Genomic DNA, 24,237 nt, shown 5'->3' on the forward strand with positions numbered 1-24,237 from the left:
TCACAGGTCGATCTCAGACTGCTGCAGTAGCAGTGAGTGAGGCTTTGTGGGTATGGGACCCACAGAGCCAGGTGCAGGATATAATCTCCTGGTGTGCCATTTGCTAAGATCATTGGAAAAGCACAGTATTTAGGCGAGAATGTCCTATTTTTCCAGGCACAGTCTGTCATGGCTTCCCTTGGCTAGGAAAGGGAAATCTCCAACCCCTTGTGCTTCCCAGGTGAGGTGATGCTCCGCCCTGCTTCAGCTTGCCCTCTGTGGGCTGCACCTGCTTTCCAACCAGTCCCAGTGAGATGAACCAGGTACCTCAGTTGGAAATGCAGAAATCACCCATCTTCTGCGTCCATCATGCTGGGAGCTGCAGACCAGAGCTGTTCCTATTTGGCCATCTTGGAACAGACCTTGAATAAGTATTTCTTTACTTTGTGCTTAAGTCTACATTATTATATTCCCCACCTGTTGGTCCAGTTCTGTTTAACAGCAATGCTTTATGGTTTTAGAGTATTTGACAGTTTCACCATGTGCTTTTACATCATCACATTAGGATTTACTGAACTTTGTCATATGGTTTCCCTTGGCCACCTTCAGTTCTTCTTTGGCCTTATAATAGATTGGAATTAGAGATAGAGATGACTTAAGGTGGTTACGGTAGGATTAAGTTGCAACTGTCAATAAACAGGAAACAAGAAATATTATGCACAAAAGCACAGATATCTGAAGCCATTCAGTGTGGGGGAAAGGAGCAAGCATCTAAATGTTAATTACACTATTATACTTCTGTATAATATAATTGATGTGCATAATGATGACCTTACTTATTCAAAAAAGCCATTAAAATATATAGATATAGGCCGGGCGCAGTGGCTCACGCTTGTAATCCCAGCACTTTGGGAGGCCGAGGCGGGCGGATCACGAGGTCAGGAGATCGAGACCACAATGAAACCCTGTCTCCACTAAAAAAAAAATACAAAAAATTAGCCGGGCGTGGTGGCAGGCGCCTGTAGTCCCAGCTACTCAGAGAGGCTGAGGCAGGAGAATGGCATGAACCCCAGAGGCGGAGCTTGCAGTGAGCCGAGATTGCGCCACTGCACTCTAGCCTGGGCGACAGAGCGAGACTCCGTCTCAAAAAAAAAAAAAAAAAAAAAAAAAAAAAAAAATATATATATATATATATATATATAGAGAGAGAGAGAGAGAGAGAGAGAGAGATATTCTGTTTTCTAAAGCAGAAACTTTTTAAAGGCTAAGATTGACCAACAAAATATGTTTTATGAGTAGACTTGGAGGTAAAAATCCAGTACAGTACAGAAGGCAGAAAAGTAGAATTGTTCTTGGTGTGGTAGTGGAGATAAAGACTCTAATTACACCCATCTAACTTGATAAAGACCTAATTTGACATCCGTGTTGCACAGGAAGGGTTGTCCAGAACCTTAGAAAATGATGCAGAGCAAAGCATCAGATTAATTTTACATCAAAATATTTAAAATACAGTTTGATGTATTAAGGGGTATATTATCTGGGGAAAAATCTCTCCTACAGAAAATTGTAATCCTTCACAATTTTAGATAAATAAGGTTTAACTCTTTTTTTAAAAGTAGGAAATTTTCTCAAATGTCATTTTTAATTATTATAGAACAATTTTACTGACATTCAAAGAAGCATTAATTTCATGGGAGAACCTCAAATAAAATTCCTTTATTCCCACCTTATAAAACATTCTTTCTGTGCGAAGTATATCCCTACCTAAGAAGTATGCATTACTGGTCTCTTGAAACACATTGTCAGCTAATATCAGAACATTTTGCTCTAGCTACTAGCTTTTAAATGTTTTCTTTGTTCATGAACTCAAAAGCAAGTCTAATAAATATGAGTTTTTAAGCAAAGAACAAAGAATTAAGTAGTAAACTAAAAATTACAAGTTAAAATTAAGGGTGATATCAGTATAGACAAAAAGAAAAATTAATTGATAGATAAAGATCCTCAGGGCTTCCAAAGAAGTCCAGTCAGTCAGCATGACACACATACAAGTTTTACAAACATAATTTCTTTTTTTTATTACCTAGGAACATTAGGATTTACTTTCTTGACTGTAATAATTGCGTGCAGTTAATTATAAATGAAACAGAAGTGTTGGTAATATTAGAGACTTGTACTCTGCATAAAACTGGAAATTACTGCTATTACTCTTGGTTGCTAGAGAATATTAGGTCATAGATGCTAATTAGCAGTTCATAGCCCTCCTACGGGGGGAAATCTCATTACCATATGAAACTGTGTTGGTTGCCAAACCCAACACTCATAGCACTCTGATCATTTTTGTTTGAACAATTATAAGGTATGATAAAACTAAAGATCAACTTTGCTGTGTGTGAGCAGGACCATGAAGGCTAATATACAGAGTCTCATATTTGCTCACTAGTTTAAGAAAAACAGCCATATTACACTTTGAGCCTCCCAGTCGGTGTGTGGGAACTGATTAAAAACAAAAAGACAGAAGTTTTCATCATTACAAAGCACAAACAACAGGATCTCCCACCAAAAATATGCTCTCAAAACAACAAAAAAAGAAGAAACAAAAATATTGTGGGATGGGAGAGAAATTGAAATAGTTCTAGGACCTCTCTAATGGTTAATTTATTATATAGGTTCATATATATGTATATACACACTCACACACATGACCAGACCTGACTCTATCTATATTTGTATTTATACAGATACATATAACTTATGTATCTATATCAGATAGATGGATGATAGATAGATAGATAGATGATAGATAGATGATAGATAGATAGATAGATGATAGATGATAGATAGATAGATGATAGATAGATAGATAGATAGATAGATAGATGATAGATAGATAGATAGATAGATAGATAGATAGATGATAGATAGAGTCTTTTTAACATAGTCCGATACTTTAAAAAGATGACATTTCTTTGGCTTATTTTGGTACTTTGTTTTTTTAAAGAGAATTTAAAAGCTACAATGTATTACAGTATTTCCATTTATTCCAATGTACATGTACTTTTATTGACACACAATCATTTGAAGAAAGGTATTGTAAGAAGGAGGAACGTATTAAAACTACAACCTGAATTTAGTTATTTCTACTAAAGCAAGAGAAATCAGATAATGCATAAATCCTGGCTGCTTAGTCAAATTAGGTTTTATGTTGAAATATAAACTACATTTGTAGTGAAAAAGAATATTAAATTCTTTATATTTATATCCTGGGATACACATGGCCATGCACACCAATATATATACACAAACACTAGTGACCGAAGAAGTGTCCTTAATGAGTGAGACAAGAAACCTAGGAATAAATCAGAGCCACAGGAATATATATAGATTCTTTATTTGTAAAAAGGTACATTCATTTCTGGTCAGTGTAATAACATGCCCCACTTTTAATTGGCTTCTTTTCTCTTCCCAGAAATGGTATATCCATTTTCACCTGTGGAAGTAAAATTAATTAAAGGAGCAATAGCTTGTAAAAATTGGAAGAGTAAATCTTTCTCCTCTGTATTGTATCAAAGGTTCCACGTGTTACAAAGTGCCTTTGCCCTCCTGCTAAGCTCTTGCCAAGGTTTAAACGTAGTCTAGAATCCAATATAAATGGACTCTGAGTTCATTACACAAAGGAGAGAAAGAATTGGGGCTCTGGTGAGAATTGGTGAGGAACACAAACCAACTCTGTCCTGAATCAGTAGAAGACAGGAGATGGGAGGAAGGAGAGAGCTAGGAGCATCTTGTTTTAATTTACACACTTCAACCTTGTGAGAAGAGACTTATCTTCTTGGATGTCTTGAACTGAATCAAATCTCTGTTATGTGCGTCTTACTGCCAAATATTCTGACCCATTGTCCCCATGAAAGCACTTTAGACTGTGCTACAACTTCTGCTTGAAAATATGCTGCTGTTAAGATGGCTTGTGGCCATCAGCTATGGGCACCTGGCAGTAGAATACGGGAATGTCAATATTTCATTTTGTTTTATTTCATAATAATACATGTCAATTGAAAAAAATCATTAGAAAATTCAGTAGGGGAAAATATCTCAATTTCTATAACAGAAATAATTATATATTTTGTTAACATTTTGCTCTGTGTTTGCCTGCCTCTACATATCTATCTGTCTATAAACAACTATTGCAACAGCTTATATTTGTAATTTATTGTTTACAGTATTTTCAAATTTTGGTCCTCACAAAAATGTGGGACGTAAGAATCCTATACAATTGTGTGCTTGTGTGTATATATGTGTGTGTGTGTGTGTGTGTGTATTTATCATCCTACTCTAACAATTGCCCCACCTGTTCCATCAAAAGCAAAGGTTAATTACATTTCTGTGGAGCTATCCAGCATAAGGCTACTTTTCTCCCACTAAATTACAACAAGAGTAAATTAGAGGTTTTCAGAACTTCACAGTTTTGATTGATGAATTCATTAATTCACCTTTTCAAAGGGAGGGCTCATGTTTTAAATATTTTATGTACAATTTGCATATTGGCATTTTTAAGGGCTTTTAAAAAAATCAGACGTGCTTAAGAGAAAAGTCAAACTTATCACCTTGGAGCCCAGATGCCTTTGTAATGCACAGAGCAAGAGGCAGGCTTAAGTCTTCCTTGTCTTTCTCTTCCCTGAAAATTAGTCTGTCCTGGGCAGCTCCTTCGGCTGCTTGTATTGTTCCTTTAAATATGGTTAAAGAGATATTAGAGTTCCATTACCCAAAGTGAGATTCTCTTTGCATCAGGGTAGATATGGACACTATCCAACAGAGGTTTGGCTTTTATTTCACCTTGCATATCTACATTAGCAAATACACGAAAATGGCATTTCTATTGTCTAAATGAAACCTTTCCATCCAAGTTTTATGCACTTTAATATATTCTACATCCAGTCATTGATGCACAGGTATCTCTCTATACTCGCAAGACAACCATAGGTGCCTGTGAACTCTGCTTCTGACAGATAGTCTTGCAGTTATTGAACTAATTATCTCTGATTTAAGGAAACATGAATCATTTGTATACACATAATGTGACATCAGAGAAATAGTAAAAGAAGTAGTAGAAACTGGATGTAATAGTCAGTGCCATTGTTTTTTTCTCTCACTAAAGCTTCCAATGTAATACTCTATGCCCCCTCAACACCCCCAATACCTTTTAACTTATTTGGGCTACTTTTGAGAATTCATAAAAAAACAAAGCCATTACAAAAGATTTGTTCAGTTTTTTCCTCAGTTGACCAGAATTAACCCTGATTTAAAAAAAAATAGAGATAGAGCAAAAGAGAGGAGGGCAATCAACATGATTCATTGATGGTGTGAAAAATTACCAGTCTTCCATCTAAGATCAGATGGGGTAGACAGAAATGGGTATGCACATACACATCCTGGCACAAATTCCAAGACAAGTCATATAAAACAGACTTTATTTAAAAACATCTTACAAATAAAAGAGGAGTCTTATTTTAATCCTCTACCTGCTTATTGCAACCTCAACCCAAATTGGTTCACACATGCAGAATATTAGGCAGGGATCAAGTGTAATGACCTAGGTTTTCAGGACATCGAAGAAAGAACTGTTAATGTATATGGAGTTTCATCCTTATTAAAATCTGAGGCAATATTTATGCCTTTCTCTGTTGGTGAGTCCATCCTATTGCTGCACACAACGGCATGTTCTTGGCCTCATTGTCAGTCCTTAATTTGTACTTGAAAAATATGTACATGTTGAGCCAGATGCTTGCAGTGCCTAAGGTAACTCTCTAATAAATTAGGCACTTGAGAAAACAGAATTAACCCTTTCACCAAGAGTTCTGCATAGAGACCCACTTCGCTTTACATAATGCATTGTCTAAAAATTTAACTCGACCAAAAAGGTAATTAGAATTTACTGTAATTTTACATACAGTATAATATTTTTAATGCTTACAAAACTGCTTTTTTTATAAAAACTTTTTTTTTTTTCAAATAACGCTAGGAATTTGTCTACTGGGCAAAGCTACATACTTCTAAAATGAAAAATATCTGTCCTGGGGAGAAAAATCAACTGTTTCCCAAACGTGCCCCATACTGTTTTTAATCCACAACATTAACATAATTCACACCTGAGGCATTAGAAGGCTAATCATTAATTGCAAAAGGAGTGTTTAAAGCAAAGTTCTACATGTCTTATCGATATGCCTATTTTATTTTAATTCAGAAAAACTTAATTATTGGGTTATTGAAAGTGCTGCATTTCTACTTTTCTTTTAAAGGTTGAAGATATTCCATCCTTTCCTTCATGTTCTCTCTTTAGTTCAAATGACTGAATGTTCTTTGAAAATATTGGCTTCACGTGCAACTAATCTAAGCTGTTTATAACTTTAGTGTGTTTGAGTCACACTTTTAATACTTAAATGTTTGGCAGAATACTTGAAGGGATAAAAGACTCAAAACAGCACTGAACGAATCAGTAATAATTACAATACAATGATAATTACAGAACAACAACATAGCAGAATGTCTCTACAAGCATTCTAATTGCACACTTCACTTGGTTATCCTTTTGCACCATGCTGAGTTTTCGAGTAGGGCCATCTCTAGCCCCAATCCATTTAACATATTCATGAAGTAAAGTTCTTTTGTGTTCCAGCAAATTTGCAGCAAGTTATATACATCACTCTATCTCTTCAACCTTCTGATGGAAACTTCTATACTTACTATATCAACATAGGTATAGCAAAGAAAAGCTTTGCCCATTGAGCTCAATCTGATGTTTACATTAGAAATGTTGTGGGAATAAACATTGTGTCTTAGGAATCTAACTGACTCTCTGACCTAGTCAACCTCTTGAGAAACCTCAAAATTCTTAACGTCTGAATGAGCATATTTACCTTACACAGTCACAAGCCTTCTTCTCTGTTGGGGTGGGTGAAGACAGTGGGTGAGAATTCAGTCCTGTAAAGAATTTCATGAGATGTTGAAATTTCAGCAGATAACTTTTTCACTGGACAAAATCTTGCCACTCGGTCATCCTTCCCTGTTTCTATGTTACACACCACCACCCTGCTTTCTCCTTTATGTCAAGTTTTTATTCCTTATAGCTCTTTTATAAGCTAATAATCATGCGTTGTATTTATTCTCATATGTTCCTTTTTAAACTAAGTCTAATTTGTCCTTCTTTTGTTGTCATGAACATCTACCCCTTCGCAGACTGTTGAATCCATTTAAAATAAGATCATTTGCCAGGTGCACATAAGCTTGTGCCCCCACACCCCCTGCAAAAAGAAAGTCTTTTTTCCAAATTTCTTCAATATTATGGTTACCAAACATAGTCACATTAAAAATATCAGTTCAAGGATGACATAATAGCAAGATTTTGAAGACCATTTTTTTTACGGTAGCTGCATGCATTTTTCACATCTTGGAGTTTCCTTTCTGTTCAGCATAAAACTGAATATTCTTTGGTGTAAGAATATAAACCAGACTTACGTGTGTCCCCAAATGAAACATTCACTGCTCAATTCTGAGTTTGCTAAGAGACAAAATTTTAGCCTAGAATTATAACACACAAGTTAACAAATTCAACTTGCATCTCAGTAAATACTTCTTGTGTCATAGACATGACATGATGCATTTCTAAGAATCAGATGTAAAGGGAAATTATTGTTTAAAAATCAGTGTTTCAAATATAGGTATGTGAAATTTAAAATTGGAAACATTTAACAACCGTCCATTTAGGATAGCTTCAATGGTCTTTGGATTTAGTTTTACCAATAGAAAAAAAAGTTGTGGTAAAAACTTCTCAAGGTTAGAAATGTACCTTGGCATGACAACACAAGGCAAAATATATAACATTATCTAACAGCTTCTGAATTTTAAGCCCAACAATGACATGTACATGTTACTATGGGTAAGTCACTTTACCAGTCAAAATTTGCTCTTTCCATTGCTAAATTGTGGTGGTGAAACCCAAATGTCTGCCCACATTTCAGAGGATCAAAGTGACTTAATGCACATGAATAGGCCTTAAAATCACAATCAGCATGCAAATACAAACGATTACTATTATTCAGCAATAAAATTAATACGTATCAAAAAATACTCATGTGGGGTTGTATTTCAATATACCAATTCTGTTAAAATACAGATTTCTTTTAAAGTCATAGCTTGGACACATTTATTGGGGCTTCATTTTATTTGATAGCATTGCCCTTTCACAACATTGTGAAATGTTTTATTCACTTGAATTACTTTTGAAACGGTTAAGTGTTCATTAAAAGGAACAAAATATGCCTGAAAATATATACATATATCTACCTAAGTTTACATACATTTAAAATACACCCCTTTCAAAACTTACTACATTCAGAATTTGGGGTTTGTAGCTACAACTTCTGTAGTTCTGAATAGTAATATAAATTATTGTTTTGCCTTTTATATAATTGATAATTCTAAATACTAGAAACAAAACTATAGTCAAATTTTATTATTTGCTGTAGATATGTGTTTTATAAAGTCACTGGCAACACTGAATTGGCAAATACGGAACCATTGCTTCTAGGGGAAATAGGTTAGATTTCATCAACCCATGAATACATAACCTTGTTTTATGTGTCTTTTTGTTTAAAGAACCCTTATTTAATATATATTGTTGATTCATTAACTCATGCCTGAATGAAGCTTATCTAACACACACATTTTCTCCATAAGGCACATTGTCACAACCTTCTTGCGCTTAAAAACAATAGACAATACTTCAGCACTATACTTGAGGGCCATTTTAAACTGTAAAACCCCCACCACAAACACAAAAATACAAAAAAAAAGTGGCACAAAATAGACAGTGAAGAGGACAGTGGTACACAGTATGAGAACTGAAGCAAGAGGGCAGAGCTTTGTCTTGCTCTGCTTCAACTGGGAAGGGGCACAAAGGTTGAGTCCAGTTTTTCACCACTCTGCACAAATCTGCAAAAGCACCATGAGTATCGTTACAAATAAATGTTATAAATAAATTACAGATAAATTTTACAAATAAGGTTACAAATAAATTTTAAAGAGTAGCCAAATGTGAAATCTACAAATGAAGATTGAATATATCTTCTAAGAAGTTCACAGGATTCTGAGGTTGAACAAAATTAGCGACTTATTGGTTCATCCTGTGTGAGGCTGCTCTTTGGTAGGGAGCATCCAATACGCCGGAAGCAGAGCTGTAAAGTCAGTACTCACCACTTAAGATTTAGTGTCTGTTTTTCCCCGTAAGTCTTTCATTTAAAGAGTTATCCTGCAAATGTGTTTGTTTACAAATTCTTTTGTGGAACAGGTTAGATGACTATTATTATTTATTTATAATTTAGGACATCTGGGAGTAAGTTTGTGTAAACAAATTCCTTTGGTTCCTCTCCTTCTACCCCAATTCTCCAAAGCTATCATAGTTTATCATCTGTAGCTCAAAAGGATAGAGGGTCTCAGTGGAATGGTGCTGACCTGAGGAGCATTTGCTTTCCCAGTCAAGCCATTGCCATGGCCTTTTAAAGATAAATCTGAGTCACTCTGGCTTTCATCCTGGTTAAACCACTGTCATTACAAAGGAAAAGTTCATTTTTACCCTGTAGGTTATGTTTCTCTTAATTTCCTACAACCTCTACTGAGAAGAATTCTCCGTACGTGAGGTGGGTTTGGTACGTGTGCAAAGACGACGGCCAGGTTTCAGTCATTTGTGCAGAGTTCTGGCCACTTCATCCATTTCCTCTCTAATACCTCATCAGTGAAGGAAGAGGACAAGCTGGCCTCAAAGGTGGAACTGAATCTTTCTGCATCTTATGACAGTTTCTATTCATTAAAAAGCCTGCTAGAGCCATCATTGTTTATACTTGTTTCTAAGATTGCCACTTTAGCATTTTATGAGTTGATCTCCAGTGTTCCAGAAATATTCCACAGCATGTTTGTTCACTAGATTCTAGTAGATATTCTAATGCATTTTTTAAAAAAACGCTAGGAGTAAGGACCCTGGGATTTAAGTTCTGCTGCTGCAAGCTGTATAAAGCTGAGTAGGCCACTTAATCTCCTGGGCTTTATTTTCCATATCTGTTAAATACAGACAGTAATAGCTACTTCAAAGGGTAAATATAAGAATCTAATGAGATAATAAATGCAAAAGTGTTTTATAAACAGTCCAGGGCTTTAGGAATAGGATTTTGTATATGACATACATCAATGTAAATACAGTAATTACACAGTAATATCACTATTTCTAAAATAATCTTTTAAAATACAGTGAAACCACAGCTTTTTCTGAGCCAGAACTCTCAATTTTGTTATTTTTGTTGTTTTAGAAAATAAATGTTTGAGGAAATTTATATGCAGATACGTGCCAAGAAACAATAATAGAACCCTTGAGTCTGATATCCATAGAAAGTTCCATGTCTACGCTAGAGGAATAAATCACCCATACGAACCTTCTATTCCCCAGGGCAACCAAACTTCATAAACTGGTTTCCGGGTCCTCAGAGCAGAACTACTTGACATGATACTGCTTTTGTGCCTGTGACTTGGTTGAACTCATAAGCCACACCCTCAGAAGCATGAGTGCAAATGTATGCTTAATTCAATTAGATAACACGTAAACAATCAAAACAGTGGAGAAAAGCTGCCTTGGCTCAGTTTCAGATTTGCTCACATAATTAATATTGATCAACGTCACCAGATAATTGCCAGTCTTGCCCAGTTTTTTAAGTAAATTTTCTATTTTCATTGAGAAATCTACTTCAGATCTAGGTTTTAGAACATTTGTTTGGATGTCTTTCTCTTGATCTAAATTCCTTTATCTCCTGTCTGCAAAGCCCCAGTAACGTTCTGACATTCAAGACTTTTCATCAGGCCACACCTTTCAGGTGAAATCTGAGAACAGCAGAGTCAAATGAAGAGTTGCGCTCCCCACAAACTCCTTTTAGCCATTGTTTCCCCTCACGGTATTCACTTCAAGTCCATCACCCATAAACCAACTAAAATTTGATGAATATATGCTTGTTTAGGACCTTTTTTATGACTAATGCTTAAGCCAATTTAGCTTGTAAGCTTAGAGTGGACTTCATCTATATTGTGTTTGATATATTGTGGTTTATTCAGTAAACACTTAACAGCAACCAAAGAATTGGACCAATTGATGTGGCAGCTTTATGGATTTAGTGGATGACTGGCACTTTAAAAAATCCTTTAAAGGTCCAATAAAATAAAGTATGAATCACTAGAATTAACTGTCTCTGAATATTCTAGGATCCAAATGTTACTGTAATCAACAAACAATGAAAGAATCAAGCTGTTGGTCCACATAAAGACAGACTTCATGAAATCTTACTTCAGTTACTGTTGAGGGAGCTCTCTTGGTATGAAATAGCTCGTTTTTAATACTCAGTTGGAATGAAGTTAGCATCACTTTTGTGATATTTTACCTACAGACACACCTTAAAATCCTATCTTTTTTTAACCTTTTTGAGCTTCCTTTCCCAATGGGTAGGCACATCTCACCCCTATATATGTCTCATTGTTAGATGCCGTAAGTATTTGATGAGTAGCTCTGCATAGTCTATTGATCATCTATAAGGAAATTAATCCCTTCAGGGGAGAAAACCAGGTCTCCTCCACAGAAACAAAGTTTTATGCATACAGGAACTGCAGTAGGTTTTATGAACCCTTAATATTTAGGGAACAGATTTGGTTGATTCTAAAAATCACCTCTGTCCCTTTTTAACTTGGTGGTATGCTTCAATTTTACTTTGTAAAATAGAAGGGACCGTGGAATGACCCTTGACAATAGCAATGTGCAGTAGCATCTATGCCCCACATTTCACTGAAACAAACCTGTTTCCAATTCATTTTAAAGGCCCCGTGGCCTTTGTAAATGTTCTGGCTGGCCACCTGATGAATATGACAAGCACTTGGCTAAGAAGACATGAGTGAGTTCACTGTGGTATTTACGGCTTTCATTCTTTTCTTTGGCAAATCATAGGGTTCAACAACAGGGGAAAAAAAACAGTATTAATACCCTGAGTATCAAAGCATGAGTTACTCTTTTCTCCCCCTTTTATGAATCAAACTTACTATTTTCTTTTTATAATTCAGAGGATGCATCAACAAGGAATTTGAAAAGCTGATTTTGTGAGGGCATGATATGTGTCTTCCAAGAAAATTAGCAGCATTTTGAAAACTCAAACACCTTATTTATAAAATCCAAGATCTGTAGCTTAAGTTTAACCTTTGAGTTGTTAAAAATAGTTAATGGTATCATTTTATTAGTTAAAATAACATATCAAATAACTATACCTGGCATGGACTATGTGCAAAGTGCTACACTGAGGGCCTTAGAAAGTCCAAAGACACTTAAGAGATACCCTCAATGAGCTGACGGCATCATCAGGGAAATGTATACAAAGTGACTATTCAAGAAAAAAAAAAACTGCATACTAGGATAATGAAAGTATTTGTTTTGTAAAGTAAAGCCACAGAATCAAAATTTAAAATAAGACTCTATCTTTTACTAAAACTTGCATGCCAGGAGGAAGAGAAGACCAATGTAGGCAAATAGCTTCAAGTCTCTTTGCTCTTTAAAATGTCAAAATTAAAGGCTTTATTATATTTACGGATACCACCTAAAACCCTTTTTGGGGAAGCCTTTTGGGGTTAGTGGTAAGAGTGTGAGTGGGTAGATTTAGGGACATTTGGAAGGGGAAATGGAAAGAAAAGTAGCTTTTGATATTCGGAGTGATTAATATTTGGAGACATCTAATGGTACATTTTTAGAGGGGCTGCAGAATTTATTCTTGCTCTAAAGGCTTTGTCAGGCTTTCATTAGAAAAGCAAAATCATTAATATAACACATTAATTTACAACTGAAGACATTCTTACTGTCATTTATCAGATGGGGGGAAAAGGTTATAGATTTATATCAATAATCTATAGAGATTAAAATGTGATCCTTGATCTCAAGGACACCTTCTGTTTATTCCTTAGGCACCTGAAACTCTGATAACTAGAAACTAAACTCTTGAACTTTGTCCCATTTCTCTTGCATATCCTCTAGCTGGAAGGACACCACTAAAATTCCAGCCTTTTTCCTAGTCACACCTACACAGCCATTATCATCTTTAGCTCTGTATTTGAAATGTCTCCTACATATTCCACCTTCCTCTCTGTCCTGTACATGGTCTTTAGGCTATCCTGCTTTTTTGATTCTCCTCAACACTGCCAACAGACTTCTATTTCTAAAATGCAAACATGTACAAGTCACTACTCTACTTAAAACTATCTAATAACCATACATAGGCAAAGGATAAAGTCTAATGCATTTAGCATGGTAGTAAAAGGTCATTTGCCACCTGGCTCCCTCTTTTCTTTTCAGCCCCTTCTTCCTTCATTGTCTCCATCCATCTTGGTTCTAGTCTCGCTGAACTGTTTGCAGTTCCCCAAACCTGCTGATATATACGTCTGCCTTTTTACCTGGTGTTACTTCTCCCCATCCTTCAGAACACAGCTCAACTGTCACCTCTTGACCACTGCTTTGCCCAGGGAGAGTCAGCTGTTTCTTTTTCTGTCCTTTATCATAAAACTTAGAACATATTATTGGAATTTATCATGCTCTCTGGACTGTGTGCTCTTCAAGAGCAGAGGCCATAAAGACCATTCGTCATTGACTGTCCATCATCTAGCAGTGCTCCATAAATTTTGAGTGAGTGACTGAATGTATCTTGCTATTTTTCTTTCATTGACTGTGAGTTGCTCAGTCATGGACAATATCTTATTTATCTTTGTGCTCAGAGAAGCATCTGAGAGAGAGTAACACTTGTTAAATATTTGTTGAATTAATAAGTTAAAAATTACCTGATATCCTGAAAATAGACTGATTGGCTAAATTTATAGGGTAATACCTAGCTATAATATTGCCCCCAGAGGCAGTGAGCTTTTTTATTATTTTAGTATATTTTCTTTTCTAGTATAAATTGCGTAATTTATTTGCAAAAGATGTTAATAAAATTATTTTTAAAATACTGTGTTTATAGGCTAAGATTTCTAGAATTTTACTTCAAAAATGATAGTTTTATTTTAGAAGATACATATAGCACTCTTTCTCTTAGCTCATAATTACAAAACAAAATTGTTTGCAATTAGCATTTTTTTAAGCTAAAATTACGTATTGAGGGCTTAAGGCACTGTGGTAAGCACTTTCTATGTCATTTAATGCTTACAATAACCCTATGTGGTTTAAGTTCTCTTATTAGTCTCATTTTGCAGATAGAGAAACTGAAGATTAAGAACATCACCCTGCCCAAGTTCATACAACAAACACAAAGTGAGATTGGGATTTGAGACAGTTTATCATTTACAAAAACAGAATGTTAGCTATAACACTCCTATATCCATTTTTGCTATAAGATACTTAAGTATAAGTCCTAGAGAGGACATTTCTCTTAACTAATAAAATATTAGTGGTATAAACCCATTTAATTATATGCTACAATTACATGCAATGAGATAAAACAGCTTTGCCTAAAGCAGCGCTGAAAGACCATTGTCCTCAAACGATGTGTATCAAGTACATCCAGCCATACTGCATGTCCAGCCATACACATATATTTATTGTGTCCTAGGTACAACTGCTCTGTACGCACTTTATATTTGTAACCTCATTAAATACTGAAAAGCTGTGAAAACCCAATGCTATAACCACTATTTTGTAGATGAGAAAACATATTCAGAAAGGTCACCTAAGTGCCCTTTATTAATGTTTTATTTTTTTAAATCTCTAGTGAGTGAGCAGGAAAACACAAATATAGAAAAGTGTGCAAATCTATAAAGGTTTTGTACAATTAATTATCACAAAGCAAACACCCAAGTTGCTATAAGGCAAGAAATGGAATCTTGGCAGTTCCCAGAAGTCCCCTTACATGCCTTCCCAGGCACAATACGATGTCTCAGACATAACCCATGATAGAGTTCTAAGACTACAGCTTAGTTCTGTCTGTCTATAAAATCTAAACAAATTAAATGTTGGAATGCATATTTTGAGTCTTACTTCTTTCAATATTGTTTATAAGGTTAATCCATTTTATTATGTATACTCCTGTTTCATTCCTTTTCATTGTTATATAGAATTCATTTCTTTTCATTGTTATATAGATAAATGTAAATATGTATACACATATACACATACTTATGTATGTATAAATGTACACACATAAATTTCAGTTTTATTGTTCATAAGCACTTGGATTGGCTTCATTTTGGGTTTGTTCTTAATAATTTTGCTATGAATCATTTTATACATGTTTCTTTGTGGCCCACATGCATGCCTTTCTCTGGGTGTATACCCAGGAGCAGAATTGCTGGATGCTATGATACTTGCATATTTAACTTTAAAAGACAATGATAAACAATTTTTCAGAATGGTTATAACAATACATACTCTGTACAACAGCAAAAAGAGATTCAATTGCATGATATTCTCATGAACTCAATATTTTCAATAGTTATTTGGTCTTTTTATTTTTAGCTATTCCAATGTGTATAGTGGCATATCATTGTGTTTTCAATTTGTACTGCATTGATAGCTAATGAGGATGAAAACATTTGTATATTTTATTAGTCATTTTGATATCCTTTTAAAGAATGTTTAAACCTCTTGCCAATTTTTCTATTGTGTTTTATGGGTTTTATATTATTACTATTGATTTGTGGAACTTTATATTTTCTGTATAGAGGTCTTACACATTTCTTATTAGAATTATTTAGGGCTAATGGCTATTTTTGATGATATTTTAAATAGTTTATTTTTCTTAAATTTTGTATTCTAAATGATGTTTGCTAGTATGCAAAAATACAACTGATTTAAAACTGTTCTTGTACTTAGCAACTAAGCTGACCTATTATTCCCATAATTTATCTATAGATTCTTTGGATTTTTGACATATGCAGTTATAGTGTCTATTAATAATGATAGGTTTATTTCTTTCTTTATGAAACTTATATTGTTTATTTATTTTCTTGGCACATTTAACTAGCCAGAATTTCCTTTACTATATTGCTTATCCCATTTGCACTAATGTAATCCCTACTATATTTTTATTTAATTTGGTCATCTGCTTTTTATGTCCTGCCTTTTCTATATACTTTTTCTTTTCTTCCCCATTTTCTTTTGGAATTACTTGCTATTTTTTTTAATTTTTCAATTATACTCTAACTCTATTTGCTTTTCCTATTCCTTTTCTGTTTATTCTAGAGATTGCCACATGTACTCCTAAATTTCTTCAAATCATTGTATAAATTACTAATTTTACCTTTGACCTAAGGACCCTGGAACACTTGAACACCATTGACTTTTCGTGTATCTAAATTCTTTGTATATTGTAACTTCTAGAAGATGTTATTACTACTGTTTATTAAATTTAGCATTAATTTAGATTTCCCCACATGTTTATTTTGTGTTGTTGATGGTGGTGTTTTTGTTTAATTCCTCTTGAATCTACAACTTTCCATCTGGGATCTCTTTCCTTCTCCCTAAAAAATATCTTTTGGTGTTTCTTTTAGTTCAGGTCTGCTAATGATGAATTTTCTCAATTTGTTTCATTTTAAAGTTTTTTTTCTTTCCTTCTTTCTTTCTTTCTTTCTTTCTTTCTTTCTTTCTTTCTTTCTTTCTTTCTTTCTTTCTTCTTTCTTTCTTCTTTCTTTCTTTTAGATGGAGTCTCACTCTCTTGCACTGGCTAGATAAGAGTGCAGTAGCACTATCTCAGCTCACTACAACCTCTGCCTCCCCAATTCAAGTGCTTGTCCTGCCTCAGTCTTCAGAGTAGCTGGGATTGCAGGCACCCGCCAGCATGCCCAGCTAAATTTTGTATTTTTAGTACAGACTAAAAATGTTGGTGAGGCTGGTCTTGATTGCCTAACCTCAAGCAATCCACCCGCCTCTGCCTCCCAAAGTGCTGGGATTACAGGCGTGAGCCACCACACCCAGCCTAACATTCATTCTTGAAGGATATTGTCCCTGAGTATTAAATTCTAAGTTGACAGTTATTTGCTTTCTTGTATTTAAAAATGTTACTGTCTTTTCTTCTGGTTTCTATTTTTTCTTTGCAGAAGATAGTTGTCAGTCTAATTACTTTTCTTTTTATATTTTCTTCATGTTCTTCCTGTTTTTAAGTTATTCTTTTTTTCCCTGTTGGATTTTAGCAGTTTATTTAGATATAATTTTTTAAAAATTCTTTCTTGGGGTTCATGATACTTCCTGAATATGTGTCTCGATGGCTTTTTTTCAGTTGTGGAAAATTCTCAGCAATTATCATTTTGTCATTGGTCACTTATACCCCATTTTCTCACATCATTATTTCTAGGGCTCTGGTTTCATTGCTATTAGACCTTCTTAAAGTGTCCTCTATGTTTTTACCCTCTCTTCTTTAATTTACATTCTTTTTACTCACCATTAGTTTGGATAGTTTCTTCCGATCCATCTGTTGGTTTGCTTATTGATTCTTCAGTTGTGTCTAATGTGCTGTTACCTCCACTGAGGTAATTTCTATATAGTTCATTTTTTTTTCTATAATTCAAGATCTCTGGTGAACTTCTCAGTAATATGTGTTTTCTCCTTAAATATATTGAACGTAGCTATTCTAAAGTCTTCATTTTTCGTTTTGAATGTGTGTTTCTGTAGCCTGTTTACCTCCTTATGCTTTCTTGTCTGCTTATGCATCTGATTATTTTGATTGAGTGCTGAGCATTGTATATGAAAAATTATGGAGATAAGATTAGTCCAATACTGACATTGTCTTCCTCTAGAGATAACTTATGATGACTTTTCATTGGCAGCTCTGCGCACTAGCAATACACTCTTATCTCACTCTATTTTCAAAGATTTAGATTATTTAAATCTGGGCTTCATTTCTTTTAAGATGCTGTATACTTCTGGTTTATTCTTACTCTTATAGTCTTTACTCCTAGAGACCTTTGAAATTTTAAGCCAAAGCACTGGTGTTATACCAGCACTACCAGCAGCCCCTCTATTTTCATTTTTGTCCTCCAATCTCCACAAGACTACTGGGAGCATTGTTTGCAATCTGCTTGGCTACTTAGCCACCTATTCAGAAATGGGCAGATACCGCTATGAAGAAGTGGCCCCAAATGCAACATTTACCTTTCTGTATATCTGTCTTTTTCAATCTTTTTTTTTTTTTTTTTTTTTTTGAGGCGGAGTCTTGCTCTGTCGCCCAGGCTGGAGTGCAGTGGCGCGATCTCGGCTCACTGCAAGCTCCGCCTCCCGGGTTCATGCCATTCTCCTGCCTCAGCATCTCCGAGTAGCTGGGACTACAGGCGCCTGCCACCACGCCCAGCTAATTTTTTGTATTTTTAGTAGAGACGGGGTTTCACCGTGGTCTCGATCTGCTGACCTCGTGATCCGCCCGCCTCGGCCTCCCAAAGTGCTGGGATTACAAGCGTGAGCCACCGCGCCCGGCCTCTTTTTCAATCTTGACCCAGTAATCTTTCCATGCCTTATTGCCCTTCCGATGGCTTCAAGTAATTTGTTTAAAAATATTTTTTGTGCTTTGCTAGTAGTCCTCACCAGGAGGCTGTCAAGCTCACCCTATCCTTCATTACTGAAAGTGCATGTTAAAAGCCCACTTTAAACTCTGACAAGCTGACCTTTTAAATAATTGTGCCGTTATGTAAACACCCAAATAAATATTTGCCTGTTAAACCATATTTGGAAGCTAGCCACTTATTCTACCATTTTACCATTTTGTAAGGAATTTCCTGTAGGTCACTGTTTTTAGAGCTACTTTGTAAATTAGTGTCCCCCGACCCTGCCAAATTTAGTTACTTTTAAATTTAAGTAAGACCCTTTACTCCCAAATCCAACTCTTTGACTACAAACTTTAATCACGCCACATAGGTTTAAAACTTTTGGCTATTTAGAAAAAAATAAAATCCATGTTACATACATAGAGCATGGCAACCCACGCTTGAGTGTTTAATGAAAATAAGCCAGTTTCTGAAGGCATTCTGTGACGAAAACTTTCAAACATTATTTGAAAAATGGCCTTTTTATTGGGGTGTGTATAGAGGCTCCCCAATGGCAATTTTGGAAAGAATGGTAAATATTTGGATATGTCAGTATTCTTGCACTTTAAAAGAAAATAAAACCTTAATATTGTAGTCACTAATTTTTAAAAAAATTGAAAACCCTCTTTCTTCGTTTTTGATCAAATAGCATAGAAAGCAGTCCACACCCATGGTGTATTTATTTACCAACCCTTTTGTTACTAAAAATATTTTGATTGTCTTTGAAACACAGCAAATGTCTTTTACCCTTTGGCACTGCCAATTTCGTTCCATGTTCAACATAGTGCTTTGGAGGCGGGAGAGTTCTCCATCCATAAGGCCACAGATTGCAGCAGACATATGGCCATGCACAGTGGAGCATCTCTCACATTTGGAGGAATAGGCTCTCTTGCCTATTACCAGTAAGGCCCCTGATGCCCCTCATGGCATTAGCATTCATCCCAGTTTGGATTGCCTCTCTGATCTGCCTCAGATAGGTTGATAAACTTTGATTAAAGGCTGAGTCTGGTCAACTTCTAAGTCGCATGGAAAACGTCCATATGCCACTATGGTTTCTTAATCCCTTATTACAGCTTCCTGGAAAGGAGACCACTTTGTTTCTGGATCACCAACAGTTCCATTTGGAACCAACCACAGTTACAGTAGAACACACATAAGGATAATCCCACTTCACGGTCTGCACTACTGAACCCTCGGCCTGCACCCTGGGTATGCAGTGAGGCCCCAGGCAGATGTTCCTGGGCAAAAGCATTAGTAACAGGGCAGCTGTGCACACAGAAGGCAGTTTAAATCTCCACTGTTTCCTCCACAGGCCCTTTTGGATTCTAATCTCCCATTTTCCCTATCCCACAGCCCTTTGACAACTTTAGAGCCAATTTTTATAAATTGAATTTAGAGGCCCTGGGAGATTCACCAATGCAGGTGCTAAAGGGTACTAACTCTACGGTGGCTGAGTTATTTTTAGGGCTATAGTTTAGCTGGGAAGGAAAATAAGCAGTTTTCCCCCTTCTTCTTAAGCTTAACTGCCAGAAACTAAAACCATCCCTTTTCAGAGGGGAAATGCCTGCCTCCTTGCTGGGACTTGATAGCCCAAGGCTATTTGGGGAGAGAAAAGGTTATTTCAAGTACTTGGATACTTCTATACTTGTATTTCCCAAGAAAATAAAACACTTCTTCAAAAACACAATAGCCTGCAAGCAGGCAGATGTTCCTGCATGGTCCTAACTGAAAATGCCTTATCTAAGTGAATTTTCTTTTTCAGCTTGAATTACCTGGTTTCTCTGGCTATCATGAGCAGATTAACTGAATCATTGCCAAATCTACTCTTGATTTTTTTTTCTTCAAGGACGTATTTTTCAGCTTAAGCAAAGAGTTATAAGCACATCCAATGAAGAGGACCCTGGAAACACAATTTTTGTGAACACATTTTGTGATTCCAAAAGCCTGTGATGATCCTGAGAGCCTGAGGTCAAATCTAGCTGCTTTCAGCGTTAATGTTCTTGTGTAGAAGGAAGGAAGACAAAGACATGAATACAGTTGACTCTTCGGTATGACAACTCAAAATTATCAATGTATATGTGGTTTATAAAGGATACAAAAGTTTGCAGGAGCATTTTGAGGAGGTCCATGCTGCACCTTGCCAATAGAGCAAGGGACAGGTCACATGGACTTCTGGTTCTCACCATCACCGTATTAAAAGGATGAGGTCAGGCTAAAGAGGTGCACCTACTCTTGATTATTCCACCCTCCCATTCAGGTGGCATGTTAGATTCACTGCTGACTATTGCTTTGTTTCACAGTAGCCATTTTCATGAGTTTCTGAGTGTTATAAGGATTAAGGGGCACACACGATGGTCGGGTTGGGTTAACTCCTCCAACAAAGTGCCCCAAATCTCAGCAGCTTTATAAAATACAAGTTGATTTCTTCTCATATCATGGTTCAGTGGTAGCCAGGAGGGCACTCTACTTGAGATCCTTCCATTTAAAGCCTTGGAGACCTCACACACAACCCCTACAGGCAGCAGGCAGAGTGTAGAGGGTTGAGCAAGTTTTATTGGCCAGGCCTGGAAATAGTGCACACCCCTTTACCCACATTACCTTGGCCACAATCCAATCCCCAAGCTGCTCCTAAGGGAGGCTGGACATGTAGCTCAGCTGTGTGCCCAGGAAGAAAAGGCCAGCTGTTGGTGAACACCTTGCCTGACTCTGCTGTAAGCAAAATACTAAAAATTGTTCTGCTTTATCACACCAAAACCTATGCAAGAACTTTTGTATACAGACACTTCAACTCTTTTCAAAAGGAGTTGGGAAGCGTAGCTCTTTCTTTAAAAAGGAGACTGTGAGAATAGTGAGACGAAAAGAATGTGGCACAGGATAAGTACCTAGGCCATGTTTGTGGGGTCCATTGGAGAAAAATGTCATGCTGTCTGCATTTAATCCTTGGCATCCTAATGTTATCAGGTGATTTTGTGAGCATAAAAATAAAGCTGTACTTTTTGTAAGCGGAAAGTCTCATTATATCTGAGGTGAGTCAGGAAAGGAAGTGAAGGGAAAGTATCTATTTTTGGGTTCTGAGCACAGCTGAGGAGCTCTAGATGCCTGCCAGAGAGGCACAGCTGCAGCAGTGCCGCACGGCTGTCCATCCACCTGCACGTGGAGCCGGGTGCCATGCTGATTTTCTCGCCGTGTGTCTGGTCCTCTTTTCTGAAAGTTGTGAGAAGCAGAACCAAAGATGACAGCATTTCCTCAAGTGTTAAGTACCCTTATATGATTCTGATAAATAAAATATCCCAGGCAAGGAAAGCTTTCATCTACATAAAAGGACCTTCATCCAGTTTGCCAAATTTGACTGTCATGTATTTAAATGCATGTTATGAGCAGCAAAATATCTTGGTCTCACTCTAATCCTATTTACCCAGCGGTGGTGGTCCCTTGGTTATTAGTAACCACATCCTATCTAAATGCTTTTGAAGCACACGACAAGGACAGTTGCCAGGTACAGTAAACACCGGATTAAAGTAATATTACCAAGCACTATTTTATGAACCCATTTAAAATGGTAACCTGGCAACCAGCTTGTTATTGTCCAAATGGATTACATAGCCATAATTTGCACTCAGAATTAATTTTCAAAAAAGTTTCTCTAAAACAAATGACAGTTCCAAGTAAATATTTAAATGGGCACACACTTGGAGAATGTTCAGAGAGAACTTGCCATCCTAAAAGAACAATGTTGTTCTAGAAAAAAAGCTTGCCAGAATTCCTTCAATTAAGCTATTTGAAATAAAACAAGGATTATGCTTAATCTAATTATATATATTCAGAGGCTCAGCATCTTTAAAAAACAAAATGAAAGTCAGTAAACTGAACTACGTAGATAAATTAGGGAACAAACAGAAACCCACTCTTCAGATTAGCTGAGAAAGGCAGGGCTTCATGGCCTGCATGTATTAGTAGATCCCCTATGACAATCCATTCGGTTGCTGAGAGTTAATATGTACCTCATTTGTATCTGGTGCTGTGGTGGCACTGGAAGTATTAGAGGTGAACAAAACAGATCCAGGACTTTGCTCCTTGAGCACAGAATCCTGGCATTGACAAGGGTGGCATCTTACCACTGGAGAAGATTGGCATGTTCTAGGAGTTTATAGCAACTTAGGCTGTGGCATCTGGAAGGGCTTTCCAAAAAAAGTGAAATTAAAGTTGAATTCTGAAAGATAAATAAGAACTAAATAGAACAAAAAAGATGAGGAGGATCGGGGTTGGGAGAGAATTCTTATAGATTCTGTGGTGTATGCAAAAAGACCTAAAAATCAGAGAGGGCGTGGCAAGTTCTAGGTATTCAAAGAAGTCAGTAGGTCTAGAAAATCATGGCAAGGGCTAGAGGGGTAGGAGAAGGGGCTGCTGGGTGAACAGTGGGTAGATCAGAGGACAAATGTTAAACACTTGGGACAGAAACATAAAACGTGCAACAGCAACAACAACAAAAATGAATAAATATCTATGTATTTATATACATACATTCATAAATATATATGTATGTAGTAGTCCCCCTTCATCCATGGCTTTACCTTCTGCAATTGGGTAGTTACCCACATCAGCCACGGTTCAAAAATATGATGGTATTTCAAGAGAGAAAGGCTATATTTACATAAATTTAATTACAGTATATTATTATAATTTTCCTATTTTATTATTAGTTATTGTTGTTAATAATATACTGTGCTTGATTTTTAAATTAAACTTTATCATAGGTATATATGAATAGAAAAAATAGTACATATAGGGTTTGGTATTATCCAAGATTGCAGGCATCCACTGGCGTTCTGGAAGCACATCCCTTGCAGATAAGAGGGACTACTGTACATACATATCTGTTGTTCATATGTATGTTTATATATATACATGTGCATATATATGTATATTTTATTCTCCCCCTTTCAATGGTCAAAAAAAATCTGTTAAAAATTTTGGACAGATATATAAAGCAAGTACAACTTAAAACTAGAATCAGTTTCCTAATATAGTCCAAGAAAAGGACTTACTAGAGATTGACATATGTTGGAAATGATAGTTGGTCTAAACAAACAACCAGTAGTTATTGAGTGTCTACTATGTTTCTATCATAACTGGTTAGGCAACTGGAGATAACAAAAGAAATCTACCTGCTGAATGGATCAATGAAAATAAATTCACATATAAGTCTTTTCCCTTAAGGCACTTAGTTATAAAGATAAAGCCAGAAATCATAAAAGCACCTGGGAGTAATTGAATGTTATGATGGGCAGCACGATAAGAATGCAAAGCAAGGAATGATCTAGTGGATAGGCTAATCAGGTCACAGGTGATGAAGGAGTTGGTGCTAGAATTAGGCCTTTGAGTATAAATGGACAATAGAAATGGAAGAGAAGGTAGAGTGAAGGTTATGGAAAAAGCAGTAGGAGAGGTCATAAACAGAGCAGAAAGAATCTAGAAAAATGACCACACAGATGGAGAGGATCTATGCAAAGAGAACTGCAGATAGTCAGTCAGAAGGCTCAATACTCTGGGTGCCTTCCCCTGGACCAGGCAATAAGAAGGAATAAAATCAGAGACTACCAGTTCCTGCCCTCAAAAGAAGATAATCTACCTGAGGCGCAT

The sequence above is a fragment of the Symphalangus syndactylus genome, chromosome 7 (genome assembly GCF_028878055.3).
Source record: "Symphalangus syndactylus isolate Jambi chromosome 7, NHGRI_mSymSyn1-v2.1_pri, whole genome shotgun sequence".
Classification (NCBI taxonomy): Eukaryota; Metazoa; Chordata; class Mammalia; order Primates; family Hylobatidae; genus Symphalangus; species Symphalangus syndactylus.